This window comes from Adiantum capillus-veneris, chromosome 12 (assembly GCF_014529385.1).
Source record: "Adiantum capillus-veneris isolate H3 chromosome 12, ASM1452938v2, whole genome shotgun sequence".
Lineage (NCBI taxonomy): Eukaryota > Viridiplantae > Streptophyta > Polypodiopsida > Polypodiales > Pteridaceae > Adiantum > Adiantum capillus-veneris.
This window is the reverse complement of record NC_140942.1, coordinates 5313123-5337890: the sequence shown is the minus strand read 5'-3', so window position 1 is coordinate 5337890 and position 24768 is coordinate 5313123. Positions and strand designations below refer to the sequence as shown.

Below are 24768 nucleotides of genomic sequence, written 5' to 3'. Positions count from 1 at the left end.
ATTGGACCCCTTGGGAGACTGTCCAATAGTCTTCTAGAGAGCTTAATTCTTATTGGTTCTTTTATTAAGTGTTTTTAATTTGATTAAACTAGATTTACTCTAGCCTAATTCTCATTGGTCCACCTCCAAGGTCATCCAATAGGATTTGAGTACACCTTGTGGGCATCTGGGCTAGGGAGCTGACATGTGTCCCTCATTCCCTTTGTGTAAAGGGAGCTTGTGTGTGTGTGTATGAGTTTCTCTCTCATCTCCTACAACTAGGGCTCTCCCCCTCCTATGTAGGGATGCATGAAGACTTTTGGGACACACACAAAGCATCCAATTTCCCTAATGTTTGACCTTTGGACACAACCTTTGAATTTTGGGAACCTTAGCATTTTGGAAGTTTTAATGGGTTGAACCTTAGGGTCTTTTAAGCCCATTGTTGCACATTGATCTTTTTCAAATGGTACCCCCTTTGGATCCCTATTTTCCCTCCTTTGGATACCTACTGTGGCCGGTCTGCCAGCTCAACCAATATTCTAGCTTTTTCTCCCCTGGCACTTCCCCATATTAAATGATTAGTTTAACATGAGAAAATCATTTAGGAGAATTAGATATTAGTTTTTATGATAAGTTTCCTCCCTTACCTATTGTACATACTACTATAGTAGTACCACTTATCCACACATTTGCCTTTAAGTGGGAGATTGTTGGGATAAAGGCGGTGTGCCTCTTACCCCAGTCGGACACGCTAGAGATGTCCGACCGTTCATTACTCGCACACCTTATTATTTACTAGTTAGAAGAATAAGCGGCTCTCTCACACACATTGTGTTGAGCTTCTCCACCCACATCTTGTGTTCTCTCTCTCTCTCTCTCTCTCTCTCTCTCTCTCTCTCTCTCTCTCTCTCTCTCTCTCTCTCTCTCTCTCTCTCTCTCTCTCTCTCTCTCTGCACATGCACCACATTTGTGCACTCATAAAGGGTAGGGCAATGAGGCTCTAAGATTTAGAAAATGTTATGTGAGGGCCTCACTCACTCTAGATGTAATTATCAATGCTTGGAACTTGAAGGGTGTGACATAATGCAATAGCCTAATATGGCCAAAAATAAAAATCATATGAGATTGCTTATCAAGATGCTATCTTCCATGTACAAACATGTTACGTCCTTATAATTAAAACAATCATTGAAAAATGTGATTATAATTTTTTTGGTAATTAATATCAAATTATATATAACTTTTTATTCTAACTTGTTAAGTTTTATCATTTGCAAGTTCACAAGAATCTCTTCAACATCCGAAAAGCAACTTAACATTTGACTATAACACAAGGTATGTCATATTTAAGAATATTTAAAAGATCTATAAGATAATAAATTTTAATATTAATGTTTTGATATTCACAATTAAATCAAAGAGAATTTCTTTCTATATTAAATATTAGTCTATGCTCAATATAAATAATATACAGATCAATATAAGTATAATGAAATCTTGAGATCACCAAATATACAAAATAATAATAAAAGATATGTAATTGAAGAAGAAAACCAATATACAATTACCTACAAACAAAGCATGCAGACTAAAACAAAACGTAAAACATACTAAGACGATAAGACATCTACATAGAAAAAGAAACTTACTTCCAACTTTTGGCATTTCTAATTTAGATTTTGATTCATGGATAAACATTTGTTTTAATTCGATCAAATCATATAAATATTGTTTGAATTGTAGAAACTTATTTTTAAGTATGAAAAACAAAAATTAAAGTGATACTTATTTACCAAGATATGAATTAATTAATCCCTATCTCACATCATTTCAAAATAACAAATAAGACAATGTAGAAATTTATAATTTCTCCAAATATTTTCAGAACAACATTAAAGAAAAATATTGGGTAACTTATGACCCAACTTATATAATAAAAAATATTAGCAATAAATGTACATGAAGTACAAATTTAATGCTATCTACTTTAGATATCTCTTTAAATATCAATAGAAATTATAGCCATAGGTAATTTAGAACAAAGATCATTATTATATAATCCTCTAATTTCATACTTAAATAGTAATGATTTATTAAATATTCTAACCAAAAACTCATTTGATATAAACACACTATTGCTCTTTTTATTAAAAAATAATCCATTAGTAAAAAAAAATTATACTATATAGAAACAACCACAAAAAGCTTTAGCACTTCCTATAACTCTTGCTAATGCACTTATTACTTTACTAAACAAACATGCATCATCTTTTTCTTATGACTTAATGATAGTAGAACACAATACAAATTATTTAGGTATCTTAGATCAAATAAACAATACACAACTAAAATCACAATACAAAATAGGTAAGTTATCTCATGGTGGAGCTATGTATGAAAGTTTAAATAATAAAAAAGTATTAATTTATATGCAAATTTAGACGGAATATTTAATTTAGAAGATATTACGAAAGAGAAATCCGTATTTTTATTTCTATTTCCATTAGGATATGGAGTTCATGATGGAGCTTCAAAGTTTTATACATATTTAAAAATGAGAATAGCCTCATTCTTCTCAATATTCTATTTATACAAGCCATACTTGTTGATGATGTACCAATTACGTCAAGCTTTGATAATAGCAAATTCAACAAATTAACAATGCTACAATCAGATATAGATAAACTTAAATTTAAAAATCCACATGCATCTAATCTAGATACCATACGTTATATCATAAAACACAATATCTCTTTTTCAATTCTAGGCTCTCCATCATGGTATTGTAAGAATTCAAAAAATTTATCATGCATGGTAGAATCATTTGGTTCACCTAACTTCTTCTTAACCCTAACATGTGACTAAGTATCCTCTAGTAGATGGGTAGATTCAATAGAAGATTTAGAAAACATTATACAAAAGATAGAGTTAAAACTCAATTGGACAGATTGTCTAGTCAAGTGAATGATGATTTTTCACAAACGATTACATAAATTTTTAAATAAATGCATATTTATTCCTAATGGATTATTAGGTAGCATCAATCACTATCTAATACGATATGAGATACAAAATAGAGATTCACCACATGCACATATAATGCTGTGGGTAGATTTAAACGATATCGATCAAATATCTTTAGAAATAATTAGCCATTTACCTTAATTACATACAATAAATAAATTTGATCCAACATCAATTGAACCTAAATTACATAATTTAGTCACACAAAAAAAAAACATTATTGTAGAGAATCTTGTAAAATAGAATTATAAAATAATTTTTTTTAAATGTAAATATGGATTTCCATACGATATTCAAAGTGATCTCAAGCCAATTATTCATGAACAAACTCAGTGATGGCTTTAGAACACAAATGTGGTCCCTTATCATGCAGGAGCATTATTGTTATGGCAAACCCATATGAATATTTAAAAGTAACCAATATAGGATTAATCATATTACTTAGTAAAATATGCAGTGAATCTATAGGAAAAATAGATATCGACTTGGAAACAACAAAAACATTTATTAAAAAAAAATTGAACTCATTTTTGAGACTTTAAGCGTACCACTTCATCAAATCTACACAAAAGAGAGCAATTCAATAAACCCCTCTAAATATTGCTCAGAACCCCATGATATGACATATTATTACAAAGCTCTTGAAAAATGAATTCTAAAGAGCCAAGGTCCAAAAGGTTTGGATGATTTCTATGAAAGTTATGCCATTTTTTCTTCAACTAGCTAGTTTTGTTAATGTTATGGTAATTTGAAATCACCTTTTTCTAATTTTAGATGAAGGCAATGTTTAATATAGGAATGCTCTATATCAATATATAGCATTTGAAGAGTAGATTCTAAATATTCAACCTCCAAAAAAAAAGATCTTTTTTTGCAAAAAGAAACTTACAATTTCCCACTTTTTGAAAGCTCTACCACATCAACAATTTCTTACAAGGCCAAAAATGAGCTCAAAATTTTCTTGATGAGGACTAGATAATGTTGATGATACAAAAACAATATTAATATCTTCTTATGTACTAACACAATCGATATCAGCAACCAAAGCAACCATGAAGTGTCTAGAGTTATCAATCATTAAAAAATCACAAAAGGTAACTTATAACGATTGTTCACCTCCTTTAAAAAAGGCAAAAAATATATGACCTCTATACTACATCCAACTGATTTATCTATAGCAAGACCATTAGAATTGGAGAGCTTAACAATTTATATACACTTTTGTTACTATAGAATCAACAAAATACTCAAGCATACAACAAATAAGATATGTAAAATGCATGATTTATTTGGAATGAAACAGAAGAGCATAAACAATTAGTAAGATTTATCGATTTTCACCATGTCCATCAAAGAGAATGTTTTTTTCTACTATTGTACTTAAACATATATATTTTTGTAATGAAAAATAATTAGCCTCAATTAAACAACATAGAAAAATCTTACTTTTTAGAATGTCAAATGGGACAAATAATAAAGAATGAAGAAGACACAGACAATCTAGTTGGAAATTATTCTCAATTACATCTATTAATCGATGAATCTAAACGACAAATTACAAATCAAATACTTCAAATGCATCCCATACATAATTTAGAAGAACATTTAACATCAAAATATTTTATAGAAAAACAAACAACTATTAAAAGTCAAGGAGAGAATCAATACGATCCAATAAAAAATCTAGAAGAGCTTAAACACATTAAAAATACAACTTTGACTAAAGAGCAAGAATTTATATACTTTTTTATTATAAAAAAAGTGGATGGATTACATATAATAAACGGAACACCTAAATCTGAGAAAACTTTTCTAATTTAATATATCACATTATAATGTATAACTATAAACATAGGAGTCCTTCTTGCAGCAACCACATGAGGCGCAACTACAAGACTTAGTCAATTAGCATGTATTTCACATTATTATTTTTTATTACCCAAAAAAATCAATTATTTTCTTCTAATAATCTAGAACCAAATGATATTTATTCATTGAAAAATAAGATTTTTTGATGTAATTATAATTGATGAATTCTCAATGATGATGTCAAAAATGTTACATACAATTATACTCCAAATTTCATAAGCTTGTAATTTATCTATGCAAGAGATATTGAACACTAAAAAACTACTTTTATTTGGAGATATATCACAATTGCTTGCAATATGTAAAAAATAAAGACTTGATATGCCAAAAATGTGTAATAACAAATTTCACATTTGAAAATTAGCTACACACCACACATTAATACCTTAATACGTCATTGTTTTTATTTACAGTTCATTGAATTCTTAAATATAATCAAACAAAATAAACCATCTAAATCATAACTAGATAAATACTCTAAAAATATATTTATACAAAGAAAGATTTACAATAATGTATAGATATAAATACAACTATATTATGTCCACGTAATAAAGATGTCATATACTATAATGACCTCATTTATTAAAGATAATAATCAATATAGATATCACTACAACAACACATCATATACCAGAGCTACAACATTGGATAAATATATAGAATTTCATTCCCTATCAAAAGTAGTAGTAGGTGCATTAGTAATATTTACATAGACTATAGATCTAGCAATAGGTATAGCTAATGTAACTTTTGGAACAGTCATAGATATTAAGCTTAACAATATAACATCTATTATAATAGAAATTATAGTATGTGTAAATCATACACAACAAAATGTAACTATTAGAAGATCTAAATATTAAAAAAAAGACATACAATGGAACATGGTACCATAAAACATATTTTCTACTAACGCTAGCATATGCAATGACTGGACATAAATCCCAAGGCTATACTATCTTTGTAAGATATTATTAATAGTTCAAAAATATTTTTCTCCAAGACTATTATATGTCATGTTGTCTTGATCAACTGACCGAGAGAACATAAAAATATTAAATTCAATTACAATTGATGATTTCTAAATGAAGGTAATAAGTCATTATATACATAAAGATCATTGACTTATAACAAAAGTATACTCCAAGGATTAAAACAAAGATAATATACGCTTAATTATTTTATACCAAACTTAAGACACTATAATTAATTACTAAATTAATATAAAATAAACTATTAATAAGTTTACTTTTTTGTTTTTTAGATTTAAAGCTAAACAATATGGAGATAAGCCTATATCTCTAATTATACTAGGTCTTCAATTCTATCAAAGCTAAACCAAAAGCCACAATAGACCTACATGGAAAAGAACAAGAATTAGAGCAACGACAATAAAAAAGGAAACACAAGACAAAAATTCTTCTTAAGAATCAAACCGCTTAAATATGCAAATATCTCAAAACGTGATCCAATTACATTTATGGTTGGTCTACGTCTTATGCTGAGCTAAAACAATATATGGATGCGACCGACAATATGTTTCAAACATGAAAAAAAATACATACTGCTAGGGAACTCCCTGTAGATGGTACATAAATCAGCTTATGTTTTATAAAATCTATTTATATTGTTCATATTCCCAAAAATAATTAATTCAACTACACTTACTTTGTAGGTATAACAATGCAAATTCTTAAGATATTCGAAGAAGATTTACCAAATGAAAATATAATGCTTGAGCAATACAAACCTCAAGCTTTATAAATTATTAGATAAACACACCAATGGCATTTCAACATTTGCTATGAACTTATTGAATTTTGGCTACAATAGTCCATTAGACTCTTCACAAACTCCTGATAGTAGACTTGCTTCAATCATTCTAAAAGAGTACGAGCGACTATATAACGTAAAAAGAAAACAAGATCCAATCACTTTGAAGAGCATTACAACATTACTAGATATGGACTTTGCATGAAGACAATAGGGCATTACTATAAATCAAAGCAATGGTATAATATCATAATTTCTTCTTTATTTGTAAATCATAATATTTTTCAAGCTAAAAATAAAATTACATGACATTATTTATAGATAGAGATATAGCTAATAGAGGAGAATCATCTTCACAAACAACTTCAATACCTACAGATATTCCATCCACCGGTCAAGGTACAATTATTACTTCAAAAATTCACGTTTTACTCAAATACCAACAAATTCAACATATAATTTTTTCAATAAAATATCAACATAAAGTCAAATATTACATTCTCATCTCTCTCTCTCTCTCTCTCTCTCTCTCTCTCTCTCTCTCTCTCCCCCTCCCTCCCCCCCCCACCCATATGTGAATCCATTGCTTAATTTAAAATGACAATATACATTTCAAAATATTTAAATAGATTTTAGATACCTCTTATATTTATACTAAACTCATAAAAGTTCCTACAAAATCATTTTATTAGATTCTAATTGTCAATTTTTTTAACAGAAACAAAGTCTCTATGAGAATCAAAAACTCCAAAAAATAAAAGTAATATTTTTATTTATAAACTATAATATATAATAAATAAACAAATATAAATATTGGAGAAACAAATAATCTAAAAAGAAGGATCTTGCAGCATAAAAAACAACCCACTAAATTGATGATAACTAAGATTAATAGACACAAGCCGTTCCGCAGAAAGTTCACAATCGAAATTATAGATTTAACAACAATAAAGGACAAAACAAATCACTTAGAAACACTTTATATTTAAAAATTTAGATCAATTACTCCAAATGGATACAATGATTTTTTTGAAAGTCTTTCTTCTTTTAACAAATACTATTATCTTTAAAAAAAAGATATTATTTAATTTAAAGAGTTGTTACCTATAGAATTGTTTTTCTTCATGTTTAATAAAATCCAAAAATTTCTCTCCAACGTTCTCTCTCACTAAAAAATAGGCATTATTTTTACAAGATACACAATCCAAATACTTCTAATAAACATAAAGTGCTGATTTTAAAACGTTTTATTCATAACAATACATTATAGAGGTAATCTATCGCAACAAAGGTATACATTTCACATTAAACCTAACCCTAGATCACAACCAGTTTACACTCAGCTATCCCATACCAGTTTTATTGTAGTGACCTCCCCCCCCCCCATAGAGGGAGGGAGGACAAGGAAATGTCACTAAATATGGAAGGTAGCATGCGAGTTCAACATAAGAGTTAATTGTTTCTTGTGGAGTTACAAAAAATATACATACATAAGGGGATTTTTATCTAAAATAGTAAAAATTTTAATAAATAAGGGATACTTAAATTACAAAATGTGTTACATAAGCAGGGTTATAGAAAAAATATATAGGTACAGATTTAAAAAAAAAAAACCCTTGAACGCACGTGATATAGAGGGTTTATATATAGTGACTCCCTTAAGTTAATTTTGTTATCTTGATTTGTAATTTCTTATTTTTACAGATGTACACATGAATCATGTTTTTAGGTCAAGGCTACATGCTTCCAATCTATAATTAGTCAATTTACGGGCACTTAGATTGCCAAGTTGTTAAGACATTTTGACCAAGGACAAAATCCTAGACTTTTGGCTAGATTATAAAGGAGATAATGTGAAATCATAAGTTTTAATGGAGATAATCTTTTGAGCATACGGCCGTGTAGCTACGTGCATCTATGAATGCATCTACTCTTTTCTTCCACGCATGAAATCTTATTTTAATTTCAAGAAGTGCTACACTTTGCTAGGTGAAGGCTTTTTGTATTGGCATAAATTTATTACGCTATCTAAATTTTGTATGGCTCCCTACACGTTGTTAAGTGTTATATCTTGAGTTTTATGCATATATATTTCTAGCTTGGGAGGGAAATAAATTTCTAGCCTCCCACTCTTGAGATATCCATTGCTTAAGAACCTCAATAGGAGGCCTAATTGCATGACAAAGTCCAATGACTACTCTGTCCTGCATGTGCCTAAACAAGTTTTATAGCTCGACAGACCCCACAATAACTTCCCCATCACCACCAGCCCCATGGTTCTGGTCATTGTTAGCATGTCCTTTTTAGGAGTATTTTCCTTGTTTCCATCACCTACAGAGGAATCCTTGTAACTAGAATGCTTGGGTGCGAATTCCTCTTGAGGTTTTTCCTCAGAGTTTTGAGGATTAACTTAATCATTTAAAGGCATTTCATCTTGATGCATATTAAAATTATTTCAAACATTGGAAATAATGGAAAAATGACCATTATGAACATGCGATGAAGAGCTAAGCTACATGGGCCTTTGGGGAGGGAAAGGATGACCTGAAAAGTTTGTGACAATGTTGCCTGGACAAACAACATTAAAGTTCTAAGGAGCTGACTGAGGGAACTATTGTGTGTTTCCTACATGATTAATAATTGGCCGGGTATGACGGACATGAGCATAGGAAATATGATTGTGGGGGGAGGGCCATTGAGATTGCATCTTTAAATCTGGAAGAACTTGATAAAATATAGGGGTATGATTAAAGAGACTACCTGGAGCAGCCCGCTGATGCATAGGGATTCCCAGGTTGGGCACGGACTGATCGTAGCCTCTAACGATGCTATTCATCAAAGTGTCTTGCAGTGCCATCAAACCCTCGTCACTATCATGGCCATATGGCTTCAAGGGGATCTAGGGCCCAAATTTGGGGGGAGAGAGGCGGCTTTAATCTCAATCGTCGGATCATCATGCAGTGAACTAGGGGTGAACTGGAAGTGAACTAGGGTAAACTAGGGGTGGGTGAACTGGGGGTGAACTAAGGGTGAACTAGGGGCGGGTAAACTAGGGTGTGATCATGTGCCATGACAACATGGGCAGCAACACGCGCTAGCATGGTAGTAGGGCATTTGTGTGGCAACCGAGAGGTCCCAAGTTCGACCCACACCCCACTAGGCGAGTGAACTAAGGGTGAACTCGGGGTGCCATTTTTTCCCCGAGTTCACCCTTAGTTCACCAAAGATTGGACCACTGAGATCAAAGCCGCTTCGCACCCCCAAATTTGGGCCTTAGATCCCCCCCTCATTGACCTCGTGTAAGATAGTGACGAGCATGCCTTTAAATTGAAGCCTAGTTGGGCTTCCCCAATGATATGAGGTTTCATTTGACGCTTTCATTTAGGAGTCTAGACTTCATTTCCAAGCCCTTGGACTCTTGCAAAGCTTCAAAAGAAGGCCGAAGTATATACCTTGGGCGTCCCAAGTATGTACACACACACATATATATATTGCTAACTTGTTAATAGCTTTGAGAGAGTAAACGTCCAACTCCAAGGGTCAATTTTAAGTTTGAGAAAGTAGAGGGTCAATTTTACGTTTGTAAAGTAGAAGGTTTTTTTTAAAAGAGGGCCAAGGCCCACGGGCACCTGATCTTTTAGCGTAAAAGGAAATAATTACTAACTCAAAATATCCTATTCTGATTTGAACCTCACAACTCTGCGTTTCCCGCAATAGCCTAGCTCTTCAGACTTCTCCAATCCAAAGGTCGACTGCATGCTGCATTGGTGCGTGAACAGTGTGCCTAAAAGCCTTCGCCAGAAGTGCGGTGCGCCTTATGAGAGCAAATCGGCAAGCATTGAGCACATATGTGCAAGGGAGCTAAAGAATAATATAGCAAGTGCATGCTCATTCTATTTCCACGCTTTGAACCTGGTGCATTCAGTGTCTTTAAAATAGATGTGAGAAGAAAAATAGTTATGATGTTCTTAGCTTCCCATAATACTTGATTCCCGGTAGACTTCCTGGTAAGTACATGCGCATTGATATTGAATCAAATAAGCAAACTCAAGACTTTTGAAGACAAAAAGATAAGTTGTTTTATGATAAGAACCAAATAAATATAAAATCCCAATGTTAGTACCTGTTTTAAATCTTTTATGTGTTATTGCTTTTATATGCATCCTATTTGAATGAAGTAGATATATCTTAAGAACATGAAAGTGTGAAAAGTACACTAGATAAGAAAACTTTCAAAAGCCAAAACATAAGCGTGACTGTTGAGGATTAAAAAAAGATGTGTGTATCTTATCGCTTTCATATCATTCCTATTTGAAAGGAGTGGAGCTTTGTTATGAACTCCAAAGTAAATTAAACATTAAAACTCCAACCTTTTAAGGACCAAAACAGAGAAAACAGGATTTGCTTGAAATTTTTTTTTGGGTGAGAGAGAGATAGAAAGAGAGGGAGAGAGAGGGAGAAAATAAGCTTATTCTTTTTATTTGAAGATAATCCAAGAAAACTCGCACATGGCAGCATTTGGTTTGCTTGCTTCACATGGGCATCAAGTACCTTCAAGCTCAGCCAAGGTATTCTTGTGGTGTATGAATATTTTCTCGATATAGCCATTGTTTTCATGTATGCTATAAGGCTTATTTTACATGCTTTGTTTTAACTTATGTTAGCTAAAGCAACGAACTTTGTTTGACTCTTATGGAAACAATAAGAGACATGGAAGCAATGCACAAGACATGGGGTCCGATAGTCAAGTTATGTTGGAGATTTTTGGCTCCTCAAGCATTTGCGAAGGGCATGATGAGAACATTGATATGGAGGACCCTAAGAATGCATTGCAAGCCAACATGGAGCTACATGGTGTGCCATCTACTAATCCAACCTCTAGTAATGTGGAAACAAATGCACCAGACATTAGTAAGAATTTAAGATAAGGAATTTATGAAATGCATTTGGTGTGAGAAATACAAGGGCCATGGGGAAAAGGAAAGGGCTACAAAACAATTCAGATAGGTGTTATTCCCGAGCACAAAAGATCTCTCGAGCACAGATTTGCAACTTTGAAAGTGCTTAATGAGGGAGGTATTCAAATCAAAGAGCATATGGAAGTCTTGAGTAGCAAAGTACCAAAAAGAGTCATGACTTGCATGAAATTGATATATTTTGTTGCCAAAGAAGACCTTGCATGCAAGAAGTACAAAAAAGTATGTGACTTAGCATATGCTATAGATGTGCAAACCATGCCTGTCAGAAATGATTATTCTTCATATACCAATGTCATGGTAGGAAAAGACTTTTCTTTTTGCATTTTTGAATATTTACAAAACATGCAATTAGGTGAAGTGAAGCAAATTCCTTTTTTCTCATTGATAATTGATGAATCCACGGACAAAGGTTTAGAGAAACATCTCATTGTTTACATTTCTTTTTTGTCATGTGATGGCTTGGGTGTTTGTAAAACACAGTTTGCAAGACTGGTTATTGTTGCAGATGGTTCAACCCGGACAAAGTATGATGCACTTAAGAAAGTGCTACATGAGTTGGGTCTTGATATACATCACATGGTAGGTATTGCAACGGGTGGTGATAGCTCAATGCTTGGGTGCCATGATGGTTTAGTGGCAAAAATTGAGAAGAGACGTCCCTCATCTTGTCAGCACACACTGCATTGCACATAGAGAAGAATTGGCTATTCTTGATGCATCAAAGTGTTTTCCTTGTTTGTCTTATATTGATAAGATTGCAAATAAGATTTACTCTTGGATTCATGGTTCCAATTTATGACATACAGGATTTCAGAATCTTTTGAAAGAGATGAACTTACATGTTCTTGAAATCTTACAGATTCATGATGTTAGATGGCTTTCTCGTGGAAATGTTATGTAGAGGTTGCATTTATGCAAGGAGTTCTTAATTTTTGGAAAGAGGGAGCCCCCGCTTGGTATAAAAAGTTATGCATATATAAGGTTCTATTTGTCATTCATTTGCTTGCTGATGTACTTCATGATTTGAATGTGCTTAGCAAACATTTTCAGGAAGGTGATGTTGACATAGCTTTTATAAGTGCATATACTGAGATCACTTTGTCCTCGCTGAGGCGAAAGTTCTTGGCAGATGATTTTGCAAAAGGTACAAATTTTTAAAAAAGGTTTATGTCAGACACTACAAATGGGACATGGATGCATGTAAATGAAACGGGGGTGGAGTATGTGCATACTTTGGTATATGAGAGAATACCTGGCAAAGATAAAGAAGGTAACTATATTGATCTTGAAGGTGGTGATGTAGACACATGTAAGCAGCTTGCAAGGAATTTTGTCCAGAAAGTAATTGATTGCGTTAATGATCGATTTCCTGATGTAATTTTCTTGAATGCTACGAAATTGTTTTCTCCACAATTTTATGCAAAGGATGCTAATCGCTCCAAGTCCTCAATGGAGTGAGAGAAGAAAGAAAATGAATGGTTGAGTAGACTGTTGGAGAAGTTGGGAGGCTCCCTTGTGGATGCGCAAGGATGTAGAGATGAAGTTTTGTCTTTCACAGATACGTTGTATTATGCATGTGAGATGATGTCTATGAAGGATGCCTGGCAGCTTTTTGCATCTAGTGCTCATTGGCAATGTACTTATTGGAACTTACTAAAGTTGTGGTAGTTGATTCTTGTCCTTCCAGTGTCACTTGTATCTTGTGAAAGAGGTTTCTCAAAGCAAAATGCTAAAAAAACCTGTACTCGTCAATGCCTAAAGGTGGCTACACTTGAGATGCTTATGCGTACTTCCTTGATAGTTCCAAAGAAAGATAATATTGATTGGATGTCTGTGTATAAAATTTGGGAGCTTAGAAAATGTCAAAAAGCAACAGATGCATAGACGGCTTGTTGATGCTTGCATTGCAATACTGATCTATTTGGTTGAAAACTAATTTTCATGGATTACGTAATGATATGATTGGATCTTATGGATCGCATAGCTCTAACTAGTGCTATTGTTTACTTTTTGTAGCTATGGATCAAGTGAGATGGTGTGTATCAACTTGTTGTAGAGAATGCAAGTTTTTGGCATAATTTGTCATTGATCAGTAGCCTGTGCTAGATTTATGTCTAATTATGTTTTTTATGCAGGACCAATTTTGAGTCATGTTAGAAGGTAGTGCGTTTGGTCTTTTGTGCATTTCTAAGTGGAATTTTTCAGCCAAGCATTTAGTATTTCATGACTTGTGAGGTGATGTGCTCGTTCACATTTTTTAAATGAGAATTCAACACGTGCTCTTTTCCAAGCAGGCTCTTCAGATTTTGGTAATTTCAAGTTGGTGACAATTGTGTGTAATGAGGTAACTTCTGGTTGCTTCTCTTTTCTTTTTGGAACTTTTGAGATACATTTAATTTTGTAAGCTTGTTACGACAATGTGTAATTGTTTGAGATGTAAAAGTTTTTACTTGTCAGGTTGCTCTCTCATAAAAGAACTTGGATACTCTCAAGTGCCAAATATATGTGACAACAGGTAATCCAAACAGCTCGCCACTAGCCAAAGGTAGGGACACCCTCTGTCTATCCATTGAGATTCATATGAAACTTCCCACAAAGATCTAAGCTTCCCTAAAATTTTCAATTATCGCAAATTATCCAGTTATCAAACAACAAGTAATCTTGCTGATACCATTTAAGCAAAACTAGTCAACAAAACTCATACAATCTAGATATGGAAGATAACCTAATTACGACATACAATTTAGTTATAAAAAATCATCAACACGTGTATTCAAGTATCAATTTGGAGGCTTAAACTTACCTCTCTTCGCAATCTGAGTGCAATATTAAAATTAGAATTCCTTGGCTAACACCACTTATCTTCTCATATGTTCTGCAAACCTACACAAAAACACCCAATTAATGAGTAGCATTATGTGGTCATATTGGTTGTGAATGAAACAAATTGTCAACATGCAATCTTAGATACTTGCAACGTAAAGAGCGAGTTGTTTGGATTACCTGTTGTCACATATATTTGGCACTTGAGAGTAGCCAAGCTCTTTTATGAGAGAGCAACCTAACAAGTAAAAACTTTTACATCTCAAAGAACTACACATTGTCGTAACAAGCTTACAAAAAAGTTCCAAAAAGAAAAGAGCAACAACTAGAAGTTACCTCATTACACATGATTGTCACAAAACTTAAAATTACCAAAATCTGATAATGTAAAGACCCTGCTTGGAAAATAGCACTTTGTTGAATTCTCATTTTAAAAATGTGAACGAGCACCACTACCTCATAAGTCATGAAATACTAAATGCTTGGCTGAAAAATTCCATTTAGAAATGCACAAAATACCAAACACACTACCTTCGAACATGACTCGAAATTGGTCCTGCATAAAAAACATAATTAAACATAAATCTAGCACAGGCTGCTGATCAATGACAAGTTATGCCGAAAACTTGCATTCTCTACAACAAGTTGATACACACCATCTCACTTGATCCATACCTGCAAAAAGTAAACACAATAGCACTAGTTAGAGCTATGTGATCCATAAGATCCAAATCATACCATCCGTAATCCATGAAAATTAGTTTTCAACCAAATAGATTAGTATTGCAATGCAAGCATCAACAAGATGTCTATGGATCTGTTGCTTTTTGACATTTCCTGAGCTCCCAAATTTTATACACAGACATTCAATCAATATCATCTTTCTTTGGACCTATCAAGGAAATACGCATAAGCATCTCAAGTGTATCCTCCTTTAGGCATTGACGAGTACAAGTTTTTATAGCATTTTTCTTTGAGAAACCTCTTTCACAAGATACAAATGACACTGGAAGGACAAGAATCAACTGCCTAAGTTCGCCTAAGTACGTTGCCAATGAGCATTAGATGCAAAAAGCTGCCATACATCCTTCATAGATATCGTCTCACATGCATAATACAACGTAATCTGTGAAAGACAAAACTTCATCTCTACATCCTTGCGCATCCACAAGGGAGCCTCCCAGCTTCTCCAACAGTCAACTCAACCATTCATTTGCTTTCTTCTACTCGCTCCATTGAGGACTTGGAGCGCTTAGCATCCTTTGGATAAAATTGTGGAGAAAACAATTTCCACTACAAGAGGTACTTCACATTAGCGAGGCTCGCAGTGTGACGCTCAAAAGTGAAAATCCACAACATTGCTATGAGCGTCGCTATGGGTGTCGCTATTTTCTTTGTTGTATAGCGACGTCCATAGTGATGCTGATAGGGATAAAAAATAAACCGAGAGTGCCAAAAACTCAGATCTCAGATCTGAGTTTCGGCCCTCAAGCGAAAGAGGTAAACCTGTGCTCTCCCTCTCTCTGTATTTCTTCCCCCCCCCCCCCACACACACACACACACGAGGAGAGGAAGGAGAGACAGGTATGCTCCTTCCCTCTCCTCTCTCTCATGTTTCCTTCCCCTCTTTCTCTCTCTCCCTCTCTCTCTCTCTCTCTCTCACACACACACACACACATGTGTCTTTGAGAGAGAGAGAGAGAGAGAGAGAGAGAGAGAGTACACACATGCATAAACAAATAACACATACAGACACACACACATGCATAAACAAAGAACTCATACACATATGCATAAACAAAAAACACATACAGACACACACACATGCATAAACAAAGAACACATACACACACACACACACACACACATTGACAGAGGAAGAGAGAGAGAGAGAGAGAGGGGGGGGGGGGGGGGGGGGGGGAGAAGACAAAAAGAGAGAGGTAAGGGGAGAAAACAAAGAGAGAGAGAGAGAGAGAGAGAGAGAGAGAGAGAGAGAGAGAGAGAGAGAGAGATACAAAAAGTAGAGAAAATATGAATATTAAGATTTAGGGTTAGGTTAGATTTAAAATTAGGTTAGATTAAGATTGAAGATTAAGTTAATTTAAATTTAACTTATATTTAAAATTTATGCTAAATTTAAAATTAGGTTAGACTTAAAGATTTTAATTAGATTTAAGATTAGATTATATTACATTTACGTTTAGGTTAGATTTAGGTTTATGTTGAGTTTAACAGTATGTTAGATTTAGAAGTGGAACCTTCCACTACTCCAAAAAGACTGACTGCTGAGGAGGAAGCTATTTTGAAAAGGCAGATAGAAGAGGAAACAAAGACGATTTGGAAGGAGGCAATGCAATGGGAAGATTTAAAATTAGGGCAAGATTTAAGATTAACTAGGTTAGATTTAAGTTAGATTACATTTAGGTTTAGGATTTAAGATTGGATTAGATTTAGGTTTATGTTGAGTTTAAGATTAAGTTAGATTTAGATTTAAGATTAAGACAAGATTTAAGATTAGATTAGATTTAGATTTAAGTAAGATAACATTTAGGTTTAGGTTAGATTTAAGATTAGATAAGGTCTAGGTTTATGTTGAGTTTAAGATTAGATTAGATCTAGATTTAAGATTAGATTAGATTAAATTAGATTTAGGTTAGATTTTAGGGCATGTCAATGAAGGCTTTGCCCATAGAGCAAACACTAGTTACACACAATATGTATATTCCCATCAGAATCTGACACCTGTTAACTCACCCACTAACTATGTTCAATTAGCTCAAAATCACCATATGTTCAATTAGGTTAGATTTAAGATTAGATTTTGGATTTAGTTTTTATATTAAAGTCTACCTTCGGGATTACAAAAAAAAAAAAAATTAGAGTTAGGCGAACGGTGATCCCTCTCTTCCTCTCTACGGATGCGACCTTAAGTTGGAAAGCTTTCAACGACATGATACTCAGATTGGAGGCCAACAGGTAACGTGCTAAGTAATCCCTCGAACAAGGATCTGTTATGAAGAGATGTTAAGATGCTGTGAATTGCTACAGCTAGAGAAGAGGCAAAGGGGTTTTGTCCACTACATGCACTATCATGTAGACGTGGGTGTGTAGATTTCTCGTACCCACAAATATAGGCATTGACCAATAAAGACAAGATCATAACCCGGTGGTTCTAATCTCCATGCACCTCTAAACTGCGGTGTGCGGGGATCGGACATGACTAGAGAATGTGAACTAGTTTACAATGTCAACAAAGAGAGAGAGAGAGAGAGAGAGAGAGAGAGAGAGAGAGAGAGAGAGAGAGAGAGAGAGAGAGAGAGAGAGAGAGAGAGAGATAAAAGACGGAGGATGCCAATAGAAGATTAAATTTATGTTTAGGTTATAAGGTTTTTACATTCATTATGAGTAGTGACGAGGATGTGAGGCCGTCCGACCGAAACACCTATCTACAAGGATCTTATCTCCTTGTAATCAATGCAACCATGTTGTGTGACGGACAAGACGCGTTTCTTTGCAGCACGTTCACGAATTTGGCGAGTTTGATCCATCTATTATAGATCAAGTTGGTGCCAATTATAACTCGTCGGACTCTGACGCTGGCCAACAGACAGCAATCTTGCAACCCAATAGACGTATTTGCAGGCACTTTGGTCAAGCAGCATACATGAGGCCGCAAGATGTAGCCTCTAACAACTTGGAGAATGATCATGCGGACCACATTCCCAATGAGGCAATGTTTGAGCCTGAGATCGATGAAATGATTGAGACGATCATGGATTCAGAAAGGCTTATCTATGATGATATGAAAAGTGCAGTCGATACGCCATTGTATGATGGAGCACGTGTGTCTAGATTGAAGGCGCTCCTGGTTCTTTTCAACATGCAAGCAAAGTTTGGATGGATGGCATAAATCCATTTGGTAAAAGATCAAGATCTTACAGTGTATGTCCCATTGTCATCGTCAACTACAACATTCCCCCGTGATTGACTACCAAGAAGGGGTACCTGTTTCTAAGCTTGATTGTGCCGGGGTGGTATGAAGTGAAGAATATGGATGTGTATCTTTGTACACTATTGGAAGAGCTACAAGAATTGTGGATTGACATAGAAGTGGTGGATATGAGCCGACACATAGGTCGACGGAATGTTTTGATCAGACGAATTCTATTGTGGACCATGCATGACTATCCCAGACTAGCAGAATGCTCAAGTGATTTACACTCAAACTCAAACACTGTAAACCTTGGTTTTTCTCAAGCTTATCTATTGTCATGTGTATACGTATAGGGCTTTAAACAAGCGAATACAGAGCATGTGTCACATGTGGACCTAGACTTAATGCACGTTGGGTGCCCTCATTGAAGAAGCAAATCTATGAAGGTCATCAAGCGTATCATCTAGAGAATCATGAGTTACGTGATGGCCTTTTGGGAAGAGAGCCACCGAGGATGTCTTCACAAAAGGAGAACAATGTAGACTCCATACCATTCACCAAACTAAACGCTGCAGAGGTTGTGTGCATGTTTGAGAAACACTTTCCTACTACCATGCTAACCATTCAGGCGCATCTTCTTGTTCACATAGTTGATAGGGTGGAAATAGATGGCGCAGTACATTCCAGATGGATGTTCTTTTTAGAGCATTTCATGAAAACACTCAAGGGATATGTGTGTCAGAAGGCACATCCGGAGGGTAGCATGGCAGAAGGTTGGCTGGTATCAGAGTCCCTAGTTTGGGTGGCTAGACGGATTTGATAAAGCCCAGGACACGCTATAGCGAACCATAGATGATGAGCACATATCTAGAATTGTCATGTGCAATCTCGATGTTGAGAAGAAGATGACGGAAGATCTAGAGGCTAAAATCAACCGATTTTGCATGCTTCACAATCCAGTGATGCAAAAGTGGATTTCACAATACAAGGATGCAAAGCAAGAGCGACAAAGGGCACGAAATGAGTGGAGATGGGAAAGACGACCGTCGATGCATTATCCGGCGAGTCTGGAGAGCCTACCAACATTCATGAGCTTAAGATGGTTGCACAACCAATTGAAAAGCGCACAACAATGTGGTGAAGAAGTGATTGAGGAGGAGTGGGAGTACTCTCGGGGTTGCACGACCAAGGTAAGTTTGTAATGTATGACTAGCGATTTTCTAGATGTTTGAACAGCCACTGATAATCTTTGTTGGTTGTAGTATAAGTCATACACAGCAACCTAGTGTAAAGGTCGACATTTTAGGGTGGAACAGATCGACAAAAAGCTCAAGATTGTGGAATCATGGCAAAATTTGAATAGAGTAGTCAACAACGGTCCTCTGATGCAAATCCTATGGTGGCGAAACTCACTTACTTCGGCACGCTACAAGAGATTTTGAGGATCTATTATAGAGGATTTTTTATCGACTTGTTCGACGTGCAATGGTTCAAGATAGACATGGAGGGTCGCAACGCTACTGTGCGCAGAGGAGAGTCTGATTTCCTTGACGTGGATTCAACTAAAAAATGGACTGACCTAAGAGACACTTTCTTACTACCCGAGCATTGTGAACAAGTAAGTCTGTAAATAGTTGACATCCAATTTTAAAAGTTATGTGCTTGGAAGCTCTCATGTAAGTTATGTGGCCCTGGCAGGTGATATTTCATCCTACAAAGTCTGCATCAAACAGGTGGTACGTCATAGAGTAGCCCCTCGTAGTGCACGGACGTATGAGGGCTACCATGTGCCAATGATAACGGCATCAATGGAGGAGATCAGAGAAGATGCTCAGTCAGAAGCCGTTGAGGTGGTCTAGACGAGCATCAAGCTGCTACTCTCTATGAGTGCATGCAGAGGATCTACAAAATGAAATGGAGGACAATTGCCTAAATGAAGAGCTCTATATAGACATAGGGAGTTATGCCGAGCGCCATAAACATTGTATTTGAACAATTTTGCTCCGTTTTATAATATAGATCGTATTCACGTGGCTTTTTGTCCATTCCTGTCTATATGCTATACTTGAGAAATTTAAATTGTGTTTAATCGTCATTGCTTCCACTCCAGGTATGCTCCACGTATGTTCTCACAAGCAGAGACACTCCTAAGTGTGTCGTGAAAGTATGATATGTCGACGCAACACTGTGCTCCAAGTGCGATGGAGACTGAGGCTGCAATCGCAAAGGAGGTGATCAGTCCCTGCTCATACATAGATGTTTCTCGTCCCTCCACTAGAAGGAGGTGATCCATCCCTGCTCATAGATGCTGCTCGTCCCTTCACTAGATCTAGTGGAGGGACGAGAAGTATCTATGAGCAGGGACGGATCACCTCCTTCGCGATTGCAGCCTCAGTCTCCATCGCACTACGAGTTTCATCCTTTTACAAGATACGTAGAATGCACACAGGAGATAAATTCACAAGAACTTTACAAGAATCTCTCTACGCAGGAATTCCTCCCCCTTTAAATGAGTCCTCTCTCTCTCTCTCTCTCTCTCTCTCTCTCTCTCTCTCTCTCTCTCTCTCTCTCTCTCTCTCTCTCTCTCTCTCTACATAGGAATCCCTCTCCCTATTATCTATAGTATAGATTATAATTTTTCCATGTTTTCTTCTCCATTCAATATTAAGATTAAATGTTCATGTGTTTAATGCAGGTATGGATGATGATGAGTTTCTTTCTTATTTGTCACCCCAGCAGAGGAGGTGGTACGAGGAGCATCATCGCTCTAGAGCACCATCGCGTCATTCCACTCCTTCAACATCTCCCTCTATTTTGGAGCATTCAACACACTCCGAAGCTTTGGTGTCGATGAGACGATCTTCACACTTGTCTAGGCACCAACATTCTAGTGGTGGTGGTGGCGGTTGCTCTGGGATGCCGTTGTTGATGCCTCAACAACACCTCGTGTTTGACGAGGCTCCTTACCTTCCCCTTCTTTTCCCACCTCCACAACAGCCACGGCATCGCCATCTACACCAGGTTTTGCACGGCTATCGGCCATTCTTGTCTACACACCACTAGCTACTCCTCCGAGAGTCACCCCAATCGACACTCCTCGCTTCGGGGCCCAGACTCCAATGTAGACACATGACGTCCGTACCCCCATCGAGATGCCTCTAGAGACCCCTGCCGAGACACCCAGGTTCACTCATCACAGGCGAGAGGGCTTGCCGTACTCGATCGACATCAGTGGTGGCAGCATCTTGGATGACGAAGGCAAGAAAATGATCTCGCGCATGCGCGGTCTTTGCTCTCAGGTCTTTAAACACTACATACTAAACACCTTGAGTGAAGTGCTAAATGAATTAAAAGACAGAGTCATCAGTATGTTGTATGGCGAGTTTCCCGCGTCAAGTCGGGATGAGCGCTTCAATGAAGACCTGATGAAGGTTCGAATGCACGAATACTGCAAGCACAAGCGTTTTTAAGCACAAAAAGAAATAGAGCATGGGTGGAACAGACCAGATTGGCTGGCCAAAGAAGATTGGAAGAATGCGAAGCGAGCAGCGCACGAGAATTCTGACAGGTGGAAGCAACAAAAGGAGGCAGCCAAAGAACGAGTAGAGGTAGGGAGCTCGCACCACTTGGGGAGCGGTGGGTGGACATCATTTGAGGCCAATTTTGTAAATGTTTTTGCATTGCTCTTTAGGTTTGGCAGTTACGTCTATTTGTACTTTTAGATTCTAACATAATGGATTCTTTGTATGTTTCGAACAGTGGTTGATGACAGGACATGACCCACACTGTACGAGCGCGAGTACGCAGGCAAAAGGGCTTAAAGGCCCTGATGGACATTCTGAGTTCTCGTGGTGGCATGGTTAGTATTTCACTTTACTCTTTTACATTTGTTGTATTTTAATGATAAGCCAAGAAAATAGATTGTTTTGTTATTCTATGTTTATACTTACAAAAATTTTTATTGCTTTTTTTGCAGAATCCGACAGATACGCCACTTGGACATAATGAGACGTTTGATTAGACGACGTCAATCTAGCCGTAGCCAGATAGCATTAGTTTCCTTTTGTCATAGCATGTATAATGAGATGACGTGTATACGTCTTTTTGTAACTATTGGAAAACCATGTATTTGCTCAAAGCTTAACAATCAAGTGATTTTGCCTATGATGTGTATAATTGTCATTCATTTACTTTTGTCAATTTAATTTCGTCCAATTACTTTTGTTAGTTTTGTATCTTTATTCTGCAAACAATACTATGCATGATGGAGTTAATGGTTATAGTGTCTTTGGGTAACTACTTTGGGTCTGCACTTTCTTTCAAACGTGAATCTGGGCTTATCTTGGATTCATTTAGGTTTACTCTATTCTGGAAACAATCAACATGGTTGAATGCCCTACCACCCAAAAAATTTTACTCTCAAGAGTTGCTATAAGCATCTCTATATAAGGTTCTGCTACGTCGCTATAAGCGTCGCTACAGAAGGACTGTAACGGTCGCTATATGTGTCGCTATATAGCGACACGTATAGTGATGATTATAGCGACGGTCTTAGCGACGCTGGGGAGTATAGAAACCCAATGTATTTCCGTCGCTAAAAGCGTCACAAGTGCACATAACCTCTTGTAGTGTTCGTAGCATTCAAGAAATATACATCAAGAAATCGATTATTAACGCAATCAATTACTTTTTGGACAAAATTTTGACCTTGCAAGCTTCTTACATGCGTCTACATCACCACCTTCAGGATCAATATAGTTACCTTCTTTATCTTTGCCGGGTATTCTCTCTCATATACCAAAGTATGCACATACTCCACTTCCATTTCATTTACATACATCCATGTCCCATTTGCAGTGTCTGACATAAACTTTTTCAAAAAAATTGTACCTTTTGCAAAATCATCCACCGCTAAGAACTTTCGCCTCAGCGAGGACAAAGTGATCTCAATATATGCACTTATGGAAGCTATGTCAACATCACTTCCTAAAAATGTTTGCTAAGCACATTCAAATCATGAAGTACATCAGCAAGCAAATGAATGACAAATAGAACCTTGTATATGCATAACTTTTTACACCAAGCAGGGGCTCCCTCTTTCCAAAAAGTAAGAACTCCTGGCATCAATGCAACCAATCTCTCCATAACATTTCCACGAGAAAGCCATCTAACTCCATGAATCTGTAAGACTTCAAGAACATGTAAATTCATCTCTTTCAAAAGATTCTAAAATCCTGTATGTCGTAAACTTGAACCATGAATCCAAGAGTAAATCTTATTTGCAATCTTATCAATATAAGACAAACAAGGAAAACACTTCGATGCATCAAGAATACCCAATGCTTCTCTCTATGTGCAATGCAGTGTGTGCTGAGAAGATGAGGGATGTCTCTTCTCAATTTTGCCACTAAACCATCATGGCACCCAAGCATTGAGCTATCACCATCCGTTGCAATACCTACCATGTGATGTATATCAAGACCCAACTCATGTAGCACTTTCTTAAGTGCATCATACTTTGTCTGGGTTGATCCATCGGCAACAATATCCAGTCTTGCAAACTGTGTTTTACAAACACCCAAGCTAGCACATGACAAAAAAAAGAAATATAAACAATGAGATGTTTCTCTAAACCTCTGATTCATCAATCATCAATAAGAAAAAAGTGCTTTGCTTCACTTCACCTAATTGCATGTTTTGTAAATATTCAGAAATGCAAGAAGAAAAGTCTTTTCCTGCCATGACATTGGTATATGAAGAATAATGATTTCTGACAAGCATGGTTTGCACATCTAGAGCATATGCTAAGTCGCATACTTTTTTGTACTTCCTGCATTCAAGGTCTTCTTTGGCAACAAAATACATCAACTTCATGCAAGTCATGACTCTTTTTTGTACTTTGCTACTCAAGACTTCCACATGCTCTTTGATTTGAATACCTCCCTCATTAAGCATTTTCAACGTTGCAAATATGTGCTCGAGAGATCTTTTGTGCTTGTGAATAGCACCTGTCTGAATTGTTGTGCATCCCTTTCCTTTTCCCCATGGCTCTTTCTACTTGTATTTCTCACACCAAATGCATTTCATAAATTCCTTATCTTCAATGACAAGACGTTTCCAAAAATTGAACTTATGGAATCATTCATCTCTAAATTTTTGAACTTTCTTTTTCTTACTAGTGTCTGGTGCATTTGTTTTTACATTACTAGAGGTTGGATTAGCATGTGGAATACCATGTAGCTGCATGTCGTCTTGCAATGCATTCCCAAGGTCCTCCATATCAATGTCCTCGTCAATATGCCCTTCGCAAATGCTTGAGGAGCCGAAAATCTCCAACATAACTTGAATATTGGACCCTTCCTTGTCTCTTATTGTTGCCAT

General features: G+C 35.9%; 3 pseudogenes; 2 read left to right on the top strand and 1 right to left on the bottom strand.

The window, feature by feature from the left end:
* The first annotated feature begins 11586 nt into the window (after positions 1 to 11586).
* LOC147445255 (uncharacterized) lies at positions 11587 to 12531 on the top strand (annotated as a pseudogene).
* Positions 12532 to 12542: 11 nt separating this feature from the next.
* Positions 12543 to 13298, top strand: LOC147445254 (uncharacterized; annotated as a pseudogene).
* Positions 13299 to 15492: 2194 nt separating this feature from the next.
* Positions 15493 to 24768, bottom strand: LOC147445253 (uncharacterized; annotated as a pseudogene).